The 18730-nt window shown below is 31.6% G+C and overlaps 1 long non-coding RNA gene across 6 annotated transcripts; it reads right to left on the reverse strand.

Annotated features, from left to right (window-relative positions):
- Window positions 1-4545: 4545 nt before the first annotated feature.
- On the reverse strand, window positions 4546-9708 carry LOC139898827 (uncharacterized). Of its 6 annotated transcripts, XR_011777157.1 has the most exons (9): window positions 9593-9708; window positions 9480-9529; window positions 7486-7581; window positions 7172-7382; window positions 6465-6597; window positions 6099-6365; window positions 5874-5991; window positions 5674-5790; window positions 4854-5253 (listed from the first exon to the last, which is right to left on the reverse strand). It is a non-coding gene; the product is annotated as an uncharacterized lncRNA (long non-coding RNA). The 6 variants fall into 6 exon arrangements; XR_011777156.1 differs by lacking the exons at window positions 9480-9529; window positions 9593-9708 and adding an exon at window positions 4546-4640 and having other exon boundaries at window positions 5152-5253; window positions 7486-7678; XR_011777160.1 differs by lacking the exons at window positions 9480-9529; window positions 9593-9708 and having other exon boundaries at window positions 6099-6136; window positions 6276-6365; window positions 7486-7678.
- Between the last annotated feature and the right edge of the window lie 9022 nt (window positions 9709-18730).

The raw sequence follows: 18730 nt of genomic DNA on the forward strand, positions 1-18730 counted from the left end.
TTATTACAAAATAATTATATGAATTAAATTAAACTTATATTTTAAATCTAAAAATAAAAGTACTTTTTAATTTTATATAAAATCTTATATATATATATATATATATATATATATATATATATATATATATATATATATATATATATATATATATATTATAATTGTAACACTTATAATAAATAACAAAATATTTTTACGAAATAAGAAATAATATATTTTTACAAAAATATATATTTAACAAAATATAGCGTTTTTCACCGAGTCCCCGGCAGCGGCGCTAAAAACTTGGTGTTGTTCGAGGTGTAGTACGAAATACTATTATTTTTATTACGACATATGATACATTTTACACAAGTTTTATTTATTTATATAGATGAGATATACTTAAACCTTGCTACAACACTTATAGGCAGTGTACCTAATCGTAGAGTAATGTAGTTTTTAGTAAGTCCAGTTCATTCCTCAAGGAGCTAGCTGAGTTTAACACTATATTTTTAACAAATATATTTATATATAAAATATATATAATTATATATAGTAATTTTATTATAAAAGGGGGTTTTTACCGTTTAATGATCGGTTTGTCGATTTTATATTTTAAGCGTAAAGATAAATGACGATAATATAAATGACATAATTTAAATTACTATAAAGTAAATTGCAGTAATTAAAATGACAGTAAATAAAGGTAGGATGAAATATGAAATAAAAGAATTATGCTTATTTAAACTTCCGTAATCATGATGTTTGACGTTTTGATTTTAATTAATTATTACCCGGGTTAATTGTCCTTTGTCCTGGTTTATTTGATACCTATCTGGTTTTTGTCCATAATAGTCCATCGGTCATAATTATAAAATGCTCGTCAAATTAACCTTATTCCCGAAGTCAAATATTCCAACTAATTAGGGATTCGAACTGTAACAAGGTTTTAATACTTTGTTTAATGATTACACCAGGTTATCGACTGCGTGTAATCCAAGGTTTTAATACTTTGTTAACAATTACACCAATTATCCTTGTATGTAATCCACCCCTGTTTTAATGAGATATGAATATTAATTTACCCACTTGATCAGAATGAATAATCAATTACCAAACCCGAATAATTAATTAAATAATAGTAAAAGATGTCGTATAAATGTCACTAAATAGGACATACATAATCATTTTAATAATTATTAGATTAACTAACTTGAAGATAGGTTCGACAGATTCTAATGAGTTGTCATTCGATTAGACAATACCCCCATCTATTAATAGTCAATAGTCCAATGTCCACAAGTGTCGGTCTTTTGTTCAAACCCTAATTATGGTACAAAATCCAATAAACCCGTCTTAATATTTAGTCTAACATCACGATTACTTCGGCTCAAATAAGCATAATAATAACTTAGTTAAGAGACATTAATTTAAAAAGGAAGAACATAACTTACAGTGGTGATTAATCGCGTAGCGTTTGGACAGAGTTCCGACTTTAAAATCTGTGATGACCCGAAAATTTTTGACTTATTTAAACCAATTCTCTATACGATTTATTATTTTAACACGCTAAACAAAGTCTGTTAGATTGAGTCTCAAAATTTTAGAATTGTTTCATATATACAATTACCTTTGATTACTCTCGACGATTCATGAACAATTATATGTATGTATATATATATGTACAAGTAAAAACGACTTTCCTACAGTAAAACCCTATTTGCTACAGTAAAAATTACTTTGCTACAGTAAAACACAATTTGCTACAGTAAAACACTATTTACTACAGTGAAACCGTATTTTGCTACAGTGCTACATTGAAACTATTTGCTACAGTGAAAACGAGTTTGCTACAGTGATTTGCTACAGTGAAACACTATTTGCTACAGTAAAACACTATTTGCTACAGTAACACTATTTGCTACAGTGGAAACTATTTGCTACAGTAAACACTATTTGATGTCGACGAAGTAGCAAACAAAAACGGATAAGGCGGCCATGCGATCGCATGGCAAAAACACTGAAAACTCATGCGATCGCATGAGCTACAGTAAATCGAAAAGTAATATAAATACGCCAGTTTTCTGCACGATTCATCATACATTCACTTCTTTTATTCTTCTGTAAGAGTAAATGATAATTATAATTTATAATTTATAATTTATAATTTATAATTTAAATAATAATAAGGTATATACGAGGGTATTTTTAATTCGGGTTTCAAATCGCTTTAAGCTAAGGAAATATTGGGTATTGTTCGGGGTATTATTCGGGGTATTGTTCTTGAATCCAAGGCCAATCATACAGTCATCTACCATCATTACGTCTACGCAATTTGCCTACAATATTGAGTCTCAATATTGAACAGTGAGTTTATAGTCTCCCTTTTTAAATACTTTAAATATTTTTGGGCTGAGAATACATGCAATTTATTTTAAACGCAATAAGACACAAGTACATACTAAATTCTACACTGAGTTAAACCGAAAATCCCTTAGCTTTGGTAACTAGTAGCTGCCAGTACATAGGATATGGACTGGTGGGCGCGAATAATTGTATATGGATCCATAGGGCTTGACATCCCCGTCCGAGCTAGAGCGCTAGCCTTTTAACGGACGTATGTTATTTGAGTTTAAGACACGTTGGTTTGCGTGTATTAAAACGAATGGGGTAATTATCACTATAGCGTTAAGTTTAGTTACCAGGGTGCTCTGTTACGTAGAATCTATTGATAAACTTTTGATGAAATCTTGTGGTCTATCTTTATATATGTTTATGACTCGAGCAATTAAACCTATAACTCACCAACATTCGTGTTGACTTTTTAGCATGTTTTATTCTCAGGTCCTTAGAATGCTTCCGCTGTGATGTGCTTGTTGCCTGCATGGAGTCTCTCATGCTTTATACAAAGTTTATTGCATTCAAAATAAAACTGCGTTGTGTAATAAATAATTGGACTGTGAAGTCAACCTGTAAATTAAAGACTTATGTATTTTGGGGTTTTGCTTATACCTAAACACTCGCCCACATGTTTATAACTTTCTATGTTTAGAAAGTCACTTATTTTAATGAATGCAATATTTTATCAAAACGTATCATATAGAGGTCAAAACCTCACTGTGGAATCAATGATTAACGTGCTGCGTCAATAGCGATTTTGACGGGTCGTTACAAAATCCGTAAAACATTTCTTATAATAACCCAATTATTATTAACTTAATATTAAAATTAATATTTTAATTATAAATATATATTATGTTAAATAGAGAAAGAAAGAAGAAAAGGTGTCTAAAACTTGTCCAAAAAATGCTGAATTTATAGACTTGGCCAGGATTCTGAAGCCATGCGATCGCATGGGATTTGCTCCTCCAGGCCATGCGATCGCATGGCCAGCTGGATCATGATATTTTCTTTTGCAAAACGTGGGCTGCTCGATTAAATTTATATATAATATAATATATATAATTATATATAATTATATATATATTATATTATATTCTTGTGCATAGTTGACTTGTAATTTTAGCTTCGTTGACTCGCGCGTTGATGCTCAGTTCATGTCTCGGTTCCGGATTTTCGAACGTCCTTTCGTACGCGTAGATATCTTGTACTTTGCGTTCCGCGGCTTGTACTCTTGTAATTTTTAGACGTTTCTCATCAATAAATTGAACCACTTGAATTGTATCTTGTACATTTGAGCTTTTTGGTCATTTGCGTCTTCAAATCTTCATTTGCGGCTTTCTTTTTCGCACTTATTTATTTAAACGAATATTACATAAAAATAGAACAATTGCAACTAAAAGCTTTACATATTGGAAGGATATTGAGCCTAAATATATGTTCATTTGGAGTACTATCAAATACCATTAAAAATTTGGTAGATTTTATTTAGTGATTATTATATTGTTGAAAAGTTACATTTTAACTCCCGAAGTTACCATTCATATCGCTACATAGTTACAACACTTATCGCTAGGAACTTGCAACTTTTTATCCTTGAAACATACTTCATTTGACACTTTTTTTCCCTTGCAAAAACGACATTCGCCTATACACCAAACGATCAAAAAAATTATTTTGAATTAATAGATATGAAAAATTATATTGTTGGTTCATGTGATTTATGTAAATTTATAAGGATAGTTTTTTTTTTTTTTTTTAATTTATGGACCATCCCTCATTTTATATTAAACAAGAGTTGAGGGTTCGCGCGTTGCTGCTCTAAGGTTTATGCGATTTTAACGCAAGCTATCGATTTAGACGGCACATTTTACTTCATGTTTTCTGGGGCATACAAACTACAGCCAAAAACAATTATAACCTCTAAAAAGGACAATCATATATGTATACATTTGTGTATGTAATCATTTAGACGACACATTTTACTTCATGTTTTTGGGGCATACAAACCGAAGTGGCATCCAAAAACGCGCTTTGCTGCTAAGAAACACGTAGGACATCTAAACTCATATGTACATTTCAATAGATCAAACTTAAACTCATGATCTGTAAGTTCAAACCATGAGAGACGAAAAAATGACATGTTATTGTTGTGAAAAAAAAAAAAAAAAACTAATAAACTAAAACTATACATGTTGATACAACACATCGATTGCGTAAGCTTCTACTATGTCAATTGAGTATCTGTCCGGGCCATGCTGCAAATAACATAGTTGTACGCTTTCATTTACATGTTTACACACAAATACATATGATGTAAGTAATGTTTTGAGTTAGTGGTATGCTATAACGTTAACCAATTGTCTTAATTGTACACAATTTGGTTATAAAAAGCAAGGTACTTCGACCGAATTAAAAAAAAGCGGGGTACACAATTTGGTATGCTATAACGTTAACCAAATAAAAAAAAAAAAGTGATACGTACTGCTTATACACGATGTGTGGATACTTCAAACGAAACCATGTGGCTAACATTAAAATAAAAATATTATGTACCAATTACTCTAGTATGCTATCTTGTGAAAGAACTGTTTAGTGGCGTGGAATTTAATGAAATATAATTTACTTCCGGCATAGGATCTTCCAACATCTATAACTGGACAATTTTGTGCTGATAGGTTTTGTTTAAGACTTATGATTAACTGATGCTTGTTCTGATATAGCATGAAAACAAAGATAAAAGCCAAAGAAAAAAATTTCAGTCCATACATTTTACAACAGTTGTATTAGACTCGATACATGATGATTGTAGGTTTCACCGTGCAACGCTATTATTTTGGAACTGCAACAGGTTATGTAATGAACCACCAACTGCAACAAACAACACAGGCTTGACCAAACTGATAATAAAAAGTGAAACAACCAACCAAAACGAAACAAAAATAAGAGTTATGTGCTGCCATAAACCCAATATCATGTTACCGATTAGCATTTAAAAAAGCATACAATAAAAAATGCCTTCTTTAAAAAAAAGATACAAAGTTTGTCGTAAAATAGTCGATTTGCTCTATTTTAAACATAATCATCCAAGATGCATTGCTAGCAATGACCCATACGAAGAGTGATCCTTTTGACCAAAAGTGACAAATTAGTTGTTCCCCAACCCTAAATGGTGCAACCTTTCCATCCTACATGTTTATTCAAGATTCTTATTAAGACTTTATACGTGCGGTTACACTCTAAAAGTTAGTTTATACTTCAAATAAGAACTAAAGTATTAAAAAGAATCACCTTGTAGTCCTTTAGCCACGACTCGATGTGCTTAGGCTCTAGATTCGGTTTCACAAATTTCTCTTATTCATTGTTTATAAGGATAACAGGAACATGTTCTTCTTTAAGTCCAAAAAACTGTGAAGTAAAACATTTATAATCAAGTATCAACATAGTAATTGAAAGTTTTTCGAAAGAAACGAAATTAACGCTTTGTGTACCATTTTTCTGTCACTCAAAGACGATCTCATCGAAACTGTCAGCAACAACCACTTTAACTCGCTGATCATTAACCTCGGGTACAGGTTCCGATTAGCTAAATGGTGCAAATTTCCCATCCTACAAGTTTATTCAAGATTCTTATTAAGACTTTATAACCATGTGCGGTAACACTCTAAAAGTTAGTTTATACTTCAAATAAGAACTAAAGTATTAAAAAGAATCACCTTGCAGTCCTTTAGCCATGACTAAATGGTACCTCAACCTGAAATTCACGAAACAAAAAGAGCAAATTCTTTTCATCATGAAGCAAAACATGAAGCTACCAATAAATAAGAAATAATAATTTTCCTTTGAAATACATTTATATTTATTTTTGTATATATATTATATAAAGGTTATACTAATTGAGGGATCTCCAAGCCATTGGAAAAAATATTGACAATATATAGAGGATCAAGGTTGCCGACAGTATGCTCTAACAAAACACCAACCTGCCAACAAAAGAAAAGTTTTAATTATGCTTTAAAGATACTCGATGAGCAACTTTTGACCACTTGACTTGCTTCCTTTTAAAGGTGTAATTAACAAACCTCGGCAATTAGTTCCTGAGATTATAAAGCGTATTTTGCCCTAGCGTTAACAAATGACCGTTGCATTTGCCTGTTGTGAAGTAACCTTAGATAATGAGGTAATCGTAATCTGCTCAAGCCCTAGCCGGTGGAGCTGCCATTTTAAATTAATCAGATTCGTACTCGAACTTCTTCAATACATTCCTACAATGGATCATGGGATGTTCTATATACAACTGAAAATCCATTGTAAAGTATTTAGATAAAGTAAACCTCCAAAACAATCACAACATCTGAATTTATGTGTATGATGATGAAGAAAAATAAAACAAACCTTTAAAACAATCACATCATCTATATTTGTTTTTTTTTCTTCTGTTGTTGTGCATACAAACTTGCAATACTACTTGACCCATAATCAAACCCATATTGCATAAGTAAATATAAAATATAAAATAATAAACAAAACAAATGTTAATTGTACACATCCTTTCTACATACCAAACAAACAGGTCAAAGTTAGAAGTTCACTTGTTACCGAACCCATACATTGCCAACTCTAGAAATGAACATAAATATGATAACTTCTTATCACAAATAGCCTTTGTATAAATGAACAATGAGAATAATATTAATATAAATACGCATATGACAACTTAATAAGAACTTTAAGTGGAAGAAGAATACAATTTCCATAAGAGAAAATAGTTTAAAGTAAATGAACGAACCTGTATGATGATAAGAGTAGTTTGAATTCATTTTCCAGCTTAGAAATGGCCTTTGAAAGCAAACTATTTGCATGACTCAGTACCCCATCGCTACTCTTATATCCTTTATTTTTGGTTAAAAAAAAACCTAATATTGCTTCTTAGCTGCTCAACAGCTTCAAGATATCCTTTAAGATTCTCATGTGGACCTTTGAGTATTTTTAGCCTCTGCCTAAATATTAAGAACATAACTAATCAATAATTGTTATTGATACAAATGGGTTAATATTGTCACCTTTAAAAAATTCATAAGGTTTAAGAAGTTAACAACCAACCTCTCGAGAAAGATCGAATCTGTTCAGTATTACATTAGCAGCCTTTAGAGTTTTATCAATGTTCTCGTGAGCTCTGCGTATAGCATGTGTCCTTATCTACAAATAACAAATAATATAATCAGCTAGTGTAAGTCAAGATCAGATGCATATCCTCAGTGTACCCAGAAAACTATCACAAAAAACTAACTAATACTATTAGCAAGGTTGTAAAACTCGCGACTCGGGGAGTACTCGGCAGGAGGTTTTTGAGGAGTAATCGGCGACTCGGGGAGTACTCGGGGGAGTAATCGGATGTTGACTTTCGTTGACTTTTTAAGATAAATATATATATTCTCATATATATATGTTAAATATTAAACTTCTTAAATAAAACCTAATTAATTATATCTCAAACTAATAATGTTTTATGTTTTAACTTGGTAAATTAAAATTTAAGGACCGAATTCTCAATGTATTTGTAATATGAGGGAGTTTGATATCAATTAATAAAAGGTTTAAGAGTGGATATCAAGTTTGTTCCTATTATTAACGTTTGATAAAAGTTTAAGGGCTATTATTGCCATTTGTAAAAAGAAAAAGATATTTAATACGGAGTAGGTGTTTAGATCTAAAAGGGATTGATGGGGACAACTCAATCCTTTACTCTGATTTATCTTTTACAGATGTCCTAAAAAAATGTTCACTCAAAACATGTCCATTGCAACTTCAACTTCATCGATCTATTCCTCTTCTTCCCTTCTACAAGCTTTAAACCGGGTAAGTTTTCAGATCTACGGACTCACGCACATCATTTGGATATTTGGCCACCGCTGACCGCCGTTGACCACCGCTGACCGCCGTTTGAGCACCGTTGACCGGCGTTGACCGAGTAATTGGACGAGTTAGACACCGATTACTCGTTTTGTTCTTCCAACCGAGTAATCGCCGATTACTCGGCCGAGTTGACCGAGTTTTACAACCATGACTATTAGTGAAGATTCAGATTGATAAAACAGAAAGTATGATTACAAAAAGGAACTTGAAGTTCAACAATATCAGTGGCCAACAATCAACAACCATCGCAAACCAAAAGCTTCACATACAAATACTTATATTAATGACACTTTCAAGCACTTATATTAATCTAATTAAATCAATATCATTATCCTAATCAATCATATGAGACCTAATTTCAATTTCGTATTAAATAAAAAGACAAAAATTGACATACTTGATGTAGAATACTGGACCCTAAAAGGATTGAAGAAATTTACCCGTAAGCCTGATTTACTAATTTATCGAAATCGATTATTTATAACTTCGTTCAACGACTTCGATTGAAAAATTAACAATAAAAATATATATATACTTTTAATTTAAAGCTCCAATAGATTAATCAACAAATCAAATATAGACAGTAGATGCTAAATCATAATTTAACATAAAATATCTTGTAGATAGCAGCAAGAACATATATAAGTTAAAAAGTAATCCTACAAATATCAACATAGACTAAAAAAAGCAGTCATAAGACTTTGGTTTTCAATAGTCACAAATAACACAAAGAATTTGAAACTCCAATATACGTATTAATCAAGACTTCAAATATAGACAATACATAACCAAATTAACCATGGGAAAAAAGAACTGGTAATGAAAAATTGCCAAAATATTGCTTACAGATGTTGGTCATTATACAGTGCAGATGCGTTCAACAATATCAGTGGCCAACAATCAACAACCATCGCAAATCAAAATCTTCACATACAAATACTTATATTAATGACACTTTCAAACACTTATATTAATCTAATTAAATCAATATCATTATCCTAACCAATCATATGAGACCTAATTTCAATTTCGTATTAAATAAAAAGACAAAAATTGACATACCTAATGTAGAATACTGGACCCTAAAAGGATTGAAGAAATTTACCCGTAAGCCTGATTTACTAATTTATCGAAATCTTTAAATAAACCAAAATCAGTGCAAAAGATCATGAAAATCAAACCTGGTGAACGAAGTTAAGGCTATTGATCTTTTAGTTCCAAAATACATCACCTGAAACGATGTCGATGATGAAGATTATGAACCCTAAAATGAAGAAAAGGGAAAAAAAAATACCGTTTTCAAGTGACGATAATGATGAAGATGATGGCAGACACTTCCTGAGCGGTCACTTTTAGGGTTCGTTTAAAAAATTATGAGAGAATTAGAGCAAGAAGATGGGCAAAGCAGAGAAGTCAGGCAGGACATACGTAGGAGGTGTCCAAGGATCTATTCACGCCACTTGACTTATGTCCTTTTTTTTTTTTTTTTTACTTAAAAATCAAAGTGTGTGAAAATAGTGTGTAAACTGTGTGCAAATCGTGAATAGTTATAATATGTCTAGGTGGACCAATGAGAGTGCAAGGAATTTGGCTGCTATTAGTATGTGTCTCATCTATTCACGCCACTTGACTTATGTTCCTTTTTTTTTTACTTAAAAATCTAAAGTGCGTGAAAATAGTGTGTGTAAAGTGTGTGCAAATCGTGAATAGTTATAATATGCCTAGGTGGACCAATGAGAGTGCAAGGAATTTGGCTGCTATTAGTATGTGTATAAAATAGTGTGTGTAAAGTGTGTGCAAATCGTGAATAGTTATAATATGCCTAGGCGGACCAATGAGAGTGCAAGGAATTAGTGTGTGCGAATCGTGAATAGTTATAATATGTCTAGGTGGATCAATGAGAGTGTAAGGAATTTGGCTGCTATTAGTATGTGTATAATGCATGGCCCTATTCCTTCGGACTACCGACAATTATGATCTGTTAAATAATACATGTGCAAATCACGTTAGAGCACAATTATCTCTAAAACTAAAGCAAACAACCTAAAAATAACAAAAATCAAATACAGAACATTTCTTCACATAATTAGAAGAACACTTGACACTGATTTAGAAGCGTTAAACCATCCAAAGCGTTGCAAGTTTGCAGCTACCATAACTTCAACGTGATCTTTCACCTCCTTAAAATGTCTCCAATTCACATGCCATGTACCATATCAACCATAAATCTTGCGTCACTGATAATGCTAAAAACGAACATATATTTCATAGCATTATTCCTCAAGAAAGACAAGCTTTTAGTTGCAATTGTTCTATTTACAAGTGATATTCGTTTAAATAATAAAAGGTGAAGACAAAAGACAGATTCGACGAATTGAAGACGCAAATGACCAAAAAGCTCAAAAGTACAAAAGACAATCAAAGAGATTCCAATTATTGATAAGAAACGTCTCGAAATTACAAGAGTACAAGATTCAAAACGCAAAGTACAAGATATTAAATTGTACGCAAGGACGTTCGAAAATCCGGAACCGGGACATGAGTCAACTCTCAACGCTCGACGCAACGGACTAAAAATTACAAGTTAACTATGTATATAAATATAATATAATATATAATTAATTATATATATATTATATTTATAAATAAATCGTCGGCAAGAAAGACTCCAAAAGGGACTGAGCTGTATTTTTAATCTCCGCGACTCGCGGAGTTTGAAGGCAAAATGTGCCGCGAGTCGCGGAGCCCCAAGTTTTGAAACTCCCTATAAAAGCAACCGAATTCTGAGCATTTTTAACCATCATATATCATTCTCTCTATCTATAACGTATATATTTATATTTATATTTTAATTTTAATTTTAATTTTAATCCTAATAATAAGAGTATGTTAGCGAATGTTGTAAGGGTGTAAGTAGAAATTCTGTCCGTGTAACGCTACGCTATTTTTAATCATTGTAAGTTATGTTCAACCTTTTTATATTAATGTCTCGTAGCTAAGTTATTATTATGCTTATTTAATCCGAAGTAATCATGATGTTGGGCTAATTACTAAAATTGGGTAATTGGGCTTTGTACCATAATTGGGGTTTGGACAAAAGAACGACACTTGTGGAAATTAGACTATGGGCTATTAATGGGCTTTATATTTGTTTAACTAAATGATAGTTTGTTAATGTTAATATAAAGATTTACAATTGGGCGTCCCTATAAATTACCATATACACTCGATCGGACACGATGGGCGGGGTATTTATATGTACGAATAATCGTTCATTTAACCGGACACGGGAATGGATTAATAGCCACTAGAATAATTAAAACAGGGGTGAAATTATGTACAAGGACACTTGGTATAATTGATAACAAAATATTAAAACCTTGGATTACACTCAGTCGACATCCTGGTGTAATTATTAAACAAAGTATTAAAATCTTGTTACAGTTTAAGTCCCCAATTAGTTGGAATATTTAACTTCGGGTATAAGAATAATTTGACGAGGACACTCGCACTTTATATTTATGACTGATGGACTGTTATGGACAAAAACCAGACGGACATATTAAATAATCCAGGACAAAGGACAATTAACCCATGGGCATAAAACTAAAATCAACACGTCAACCATCATGATTACGGAAGTTTAAATAAGTATAATTCTTTTATTTCATATTTAATTTCCTTTATTTTATATTTAATTGCACTTCTAATTATCGCATTTTTATTGTTATTTTATTTAATTGCACTTTTAATTATCGTACTTTTTAATTATCGCAAGTTTATTTTATCGCACTTTTATTATTCGCAATTTCATTATCGTTATTTACTTTACGCTTTAATTTAAGTCTTGTATTTATTTTTAATATTTTACATTTGGTTTTAACTGTGACTAAAGTTTTAAAATCGACAAACCGGTCATTAAACGGTAAAAACCCCCCTTTATAATAATAATATTACTTATATATATATATATATTTGTATTTTTATAAAAGTAAACTAATATAGCGTTAAGCTTTGTTTAAAAAAGATTCCCTGTGGAACGAACCGGACTTACTAAAAACTACACTACTGTACGATTAGGTACACTGCCTATAAGTGTTATAGCAAGGTTTAAGTATATCCATTCTATAAATAAATAAATATCTTGTGTAAAATTATATCGTATTTAATAGTATTTCCTTATAAACTTTAATAGTATTTTATACCCCTTTGCTTTGACATCAAGTTATTTTTGGCGCCGCTGCCGGGGAACTCTTAAAAGCCGGAAGCGCAACGCTAATATAATAATAAAAAAAGATTTTTATTTTACTTTTATTAAAATTCGTTTTTATAAAAGTACGTTTTAAATATTCGAAAATATAAAAAGAAAAACAAAAATTTATATATTTTTAAGAGTTTGTTAAAAGTTTTATAAGTTTCTTTATTTTTATTTTAGTTATAAAAATATAAGTTTTATTTAAATATCTTTTATTTATATAAAAACATAAAATTAGAAAACATAAAAAAATAAAAATAAAAAATAAAAACGTCAAATTTTGAACTGCACCCGAGTTGAATTTTGAACCCCGCGACTTGCGGGGTTTGCTGCATCGAATACCGCAACTCGCGGAGGGGATCTGACACGCGACAGAACCCTAATTCTGCATTAATTACGGGTATTTATTAATTATTATTATTATTTAACCCTAATTATTATTATTATTATTATTAGTTTTATTTTAAGTTTTACTTTTTATTTAATTTGTTTTATTTAGTTAAATTAGTTTAATTAATTTGTAAAATTAGTAATTTTATTAAATAAACAATATAAAAATAATATTTTTATAAAAATTGTATCTTTTTACAACTTTTTATATATTTTTTATATTTTATCCATTTTTAATCGTTTTAGCGTAATATTTGTATTTTTAGCTCATATTTAGTTTTAAACTTAGTTTTTGCCATAGTTATTTTTACTTCTAGATTTTTAGGCTTTGCCGTAGAATTCCTTAAGTGCTTTTTCTTTAGACTAAGATTTAGGTACTTTAGAATTTTGCGACGCCTTTTTAAGTTTTAGTTTCTTTTTAAGTTATTTCCATTTGGGATTTAGTTTTTTCCTGTAAGCTTTAATATTTTTAGACGACTTTTACCTATGTATTAATTATCATTCCAATTAGTAATCTCAATTTGCGATTATAATTTTAAGTTAGTTGTAGTAATAAGGTTAGGTTAGTCAAGTATTTTTAAGTTTTATAAGTTTCTTTTATTTTTCCGTCACCTTTTATTTTTCAACCATTTTTCTTTTTCGACCTTTTTCGACGAACTCTTTTTCTTTCTTATTCCTCGCTATTCTAATTTTAGGACATAGATTTTTATTCTACTTCTTATCTAAATTTCTTAAAATTACGAAAATTTATTTTAAGTGGTTAAATTGATAGACATCAAAATTTTCTGTTTCGTAGTAATAGTTGGATTTGTACGTGGACCGGGTTATTGGAGCCAAACAGTCCTCAATTATATTGAGACCAAACGAATCCTGCCCCTCTGCTGCATCTTTTGGCTATTCGAAACGTGGGCAAAATCAGAAAAGTCTATTGATTGGATAACTTATTATAATTTTTCTTTCCTTTTAAAAACTAATAGGATATTCAGTGAATGCACCGAGCAAGACGTTCACCACCTTTTGTACGTTCACCACCTGTAACTAGATCAAGACATTTAGCAAATATTACCGCCGTTGATTTTTCTTTAGAATCGTCATCCAGTCAACCAAGTACTTCAGTTCAAATTTCCGATAATCCATTTTTTGAACCCGACCTCACAATTGAGAATCCGGAGAATATTCAGAATCATTAAATCAGAATCCTCTAGTGATTCCGATTCAACAAATTCAATTATGGAGAATCTGGAACCTTTAAGTATGGAAGACCGACTGAGAGCTAAACGCACTGGCCAAGGTCACGCAATTACTCATCCAGACATTAATGCGCCAGATTATGAAATCAAAGGACAAATTCTACACATGGTGACTAATCAATGCCAATTTAGTGGTGCGCCGAAGGAAGATCCAAATGAACATTTACGTACCTTTAATAGGATCTGCACACTATTTAAAATCCGAGAAGTGGAAGATGAACAGATATATCTCATGTTATTTCCCTGGACTTTAAAGGGAGAAGCCAAAGATTGGTTGGAATCGTTACCTGAAGGGGCGATTGATACATGAGATGTTTTAGTTGAAAATTTTCTTAAACAATTCTTTCCTGCATCTAAAGCCGTAAGACTTCAAGCAGAAATTGTCACGTTCACACAGAAGCCAAATGAAACTATATATGAGGCGTGGACAAGATATGGAAAGTTATTAAGAGGATGTCCGCAACATGGTTTAGACACCTGTCAAATAGTACAAATATTCTACCAAGGATGCGACATCACTACAAGAAAAGACATAGATATAGCAGCTGGTGGTTCTATTATGAAGAAAACCGAAACTGATGCTTACAAAATTATTGATAACACTGCTTCCCACTCACATGAGTGGCACCAAAAAAAAGATATCGTTAGATCATCTAAAGCAGCTAGAGCCGATTCTAGCCATGACTTAGATTCCATTTCCGCAAAGATAGTTGCTGTCAAGAGACGAATGGAAAAGATGACTAAGGATATTCACTCAATACGAATTAGTTGTGAGCAGTGTGGAGGACCACATTTGACAAAAGATTGTCTCAGTATTGAATTAACAATGGAACAATGAGAGAATATTTTATACATAAACCAAAGGCCTGGAAATAATTATCAGAATAATTATCAACCGCCAAGACCGATTTACAATCAAAACCAGAATTATAACAGAAATATTCCATACAACAACCAACAAGGTCCTAGCAATCAACAAGTATCCAATAATACTTACAACCAGCAAAGACCTAATTTTCAGAATAAACCACCACAACAAACCGATGATAAAAAGCCGAATTTAGAAGATATGATGACGAAGCTAGTTGAAACTCAAACGCAGTTTTTCACATCTCAAAAACAAACCAATGAACAAAATGCTCAAGCATTTAGAAATCAACAAGCTTCTATTCAAAATCTGGAACAAGAAGTAAGTAACCTAGCAAGGTTAATAGGTGAAAGAAAACCGGGAAGTCTACCTAGTGATACAAATGCTAACCCCCAGAATGAAACAGCTAAAGCTATTACCACAAGAAGTGGTACAACACTTAAACCACCTGAAATACCTGTAACTTCTGATGAAGCTATTCCTACTCTACAAGAACCACAACCTGATCAAGATAAGGAAAAAGAACCGGTAGTTGAAAAGGTTAATGAAGATAACATAGCTAAGGATAAACCTTATGTTAAACCATACCAACCACCACTTCCTTACCCGAGTAAAATGAAGAAAGAGAAACTTGAAGCCGAGAAATCCAAATTCTTGGATATGTTTAAACAGATAAATGTAAATCTTCCTTTCATTGATGTGATTTCAGGAATGCCTAGATATGCTAAATTCTTGAAAGATCTAATCTCAAATAGAAAGAAAATGGAAGAACTCTCGGCTGTTACTATGAATGCTAATTGTTCAGCAGTGCTGTTGAATAAGATACCAGAAAAACTATCTGATCCAGGAAGTTTCACAATTCCATGTTTTCTGGGTAGTCTTAGTTCAATAGAAGCATTGGCAGACTTAGGTGCTAGTATAAATCTAATGCCGTATTCACTATACGCTAAACTAGACCTTGGAGAATTGAAATCAACCAGAATAAGCATACAACTAGCCGATAGATCAATAAAATATCCTAGAGGGATAATGGAGAACATGCTAGTTAAAGTTGGTACTTTAGTATTTCCAGTAGATTTTGTTGTTTTAGAAATGGAAGAAGATTCTCAAGTTCCTCTCATATTAGGAAGACCATTCTTAAACACGGCTAAAGCAATGATAGACGTGTTCGGTAAGAAATTGACCCTAAATATAGAGGATGAGAGTGTTACCTTTTCAGTTGATAGAGCAATGCAACAACCGCAATCTGCAGATGATACATGTTATTATATTCAAACTATAGATGCACATGCAGAATTATTAGAAGAATTTCCAGAATTACAAGGAACAGGAGAATGTTCTTTAGGAGAAGGTAATGAACAAATTGATGAAGCTGAAATGTTAGCTACACTTATAGCTAATAGATATGAACCAACAACAGAAGAAATTCAAATGCTAAAAGAAGAAGACAGATATCGATATAAATCATCGATAGAAGAACCTCCGAAATTAGAGTTAAAGCCACTTCCAAACCATTTGGAATACGCTTATTTACATGGTGAATCTGAATTACCTGTAATAATATCGTCTTCTCTTACTGAAAATGAGAAATCACAACTCATTTCTGTGTTGAAAGCTCATAAACCAGCCATTGCATGGAAGATTCATGATATTAAAGGAATAAGTCCTTCGTATTGCACACATAAAATCCTTATGGAAGAAGGTCATAAAACGTATGTGCAACGCCAACTTTTAAGACTAAATCCTAATATGCAAGATGTAGTTAAAAAAGAGATTATTAAACTGCTAGATGCAGGTCTAATTTATCCAATCTCTGATAGTCCATGGGTAAGCCCAGTTCAATGCGTGCCTAAGAAGGGTGGCATGACTGTCATTACAAATGAGAGAAATGAGCTTATTCCTACTAGGACTGTAACAGGATGGCGTGTGAAATGTCCCGTTCTTATTGATTAAAAACGTTCCATATTAATTGATTTCGTTGCGAGGTTTTGACCTCTATATGAGACGTTTTTCAAAGACTGCATTCATTTTAAAACAAACCATAACCTTTATTTCATCAATAAAGGTTTAAAAAGCTTTACGTAGATTATCAAATAATGATAATCTAAAATATCCTGTTTACACACGACCATTACATAATGGTTTACAATACAATTATGTTACAACAAAATAAGTTTCTTGAATGCAGTTTTTACACAATATCATACAAGCATGGACTCCAAATCTCGTCCTTATTTAAGTATGCGACAGCGGAAGCTCTTAATAATCACCTGAGAATAAACATGCTTAAAACGTCAACAAAAATGTTGGTGAGTTATAGGTTTAACCTATATATATCAAATCATAATAATAGACCACAAGATTTCATATTTCAATACACATCCCATACATAGAGATAAAAATCATTCATATGGTGAACACCTGGTAACCGACATTAACAAGATGCATATATAAGAATATCCCCATCATTCCGGGACACCCTTCGGATATGATATAAATTTCGAAGTACTAAAGCATCCGGTACTTTGGATGGGGTTTGTTAGGCCCAATAGATCTATCTTTAGAATTCGCGTCAATTAAGGTGTCTGTTCCCTAATTCTTAGATTACCAGACTTAATAAAAAGGGGCATATTCGATTTCGATAATTCAACCATAGAATGTAGTTTCACGTACTTGTGTCTATTTTGTAAATCATTTATAAAACCTGCATGTATTCTCATCCCAAAAATATTAGATTTTAAAAGTGGGACTATAACTCACTTTCACAGATTTTTACTTCGTCGGGAAGTAAGACTTGGCCACTGTTGATTCACGAACCTATAACAATATATACATATATATTAAAGTATGTTCAAAATATATTTACAACACTTTTAATATATTTTGATGTTTTAAGTTTATTAAGTCAGCTGTCCTCGTTAGTAACCTATAACTAGTTGTCCACAGTTAGATGTACAGAAATAAATCGATAAATATTATCTTGAATCAATCCACGACCCAGTGTATACGTATCTCAGTATTGATCACAACTCAAACTATATATATTTTGGAATCAACCACAACCCTGTATAGCTAACTCCAACATTCATATATAGAGTGTCTATGGTTGTTCCGAAATATATATAGATGTGTCGACATGATAGGTCGAAACATTGTATACGTGTCTATGGTATCTCAAGATTACATAATATACAATACAAGTTGATTAAGTTATGGTTGGAATAGATTTGTTACCAATTTTCACGTAGCTAAAATGAGAAAAATTATCCAATCTTGTTTTACCCATAACTTCTTCATTTTAAATCCGTTTTGAGTGAATCAAATTGCTATGATTTCATATTGAACTCTATTTTATGAATCTAAACAGAAAAAGTATAGGTTTATAGTCGGAAAAATAAGTTACAAGTCGTTTTTGTAAAGGTAGTCATTTCAGTCGAAAGAACGACGTCTAGATGACCATTTTAGAAAACATACTTCCACTTTGAGTTTAACCATAATTTTTGGATATAGTTTCATGTTCATAATAAAAATCATTTTCTCAGAATAACAACTTTTAAATCAAAGTTTATCATAGTTTTTAATTAACTAACCCAAAACAGCCCGCGGTGTTACTACGACGGCGTAAATCCGGTTTTACGGTGTTTTTCGTGTTTCCAGGTTTTAAATCAT

Source organism: Rutidosis leptorrhynchoides, chromosome 3 (assembly GCF_046630445.1).
Source record: "Rutidosis leptorrhynchoides isolate AG116_Rl617_1_P2 chromosome 3, CSIRO_AGI_Rlap_v1, whole genome shotgun sequence".
Lineage (NCBI taxonomy): Eukaryota > Viridiplantae > Streptophyta > Magnoliopsida > Asterales > Asteraceae > Rutidosis > Rutidosis leptorrhynchoides.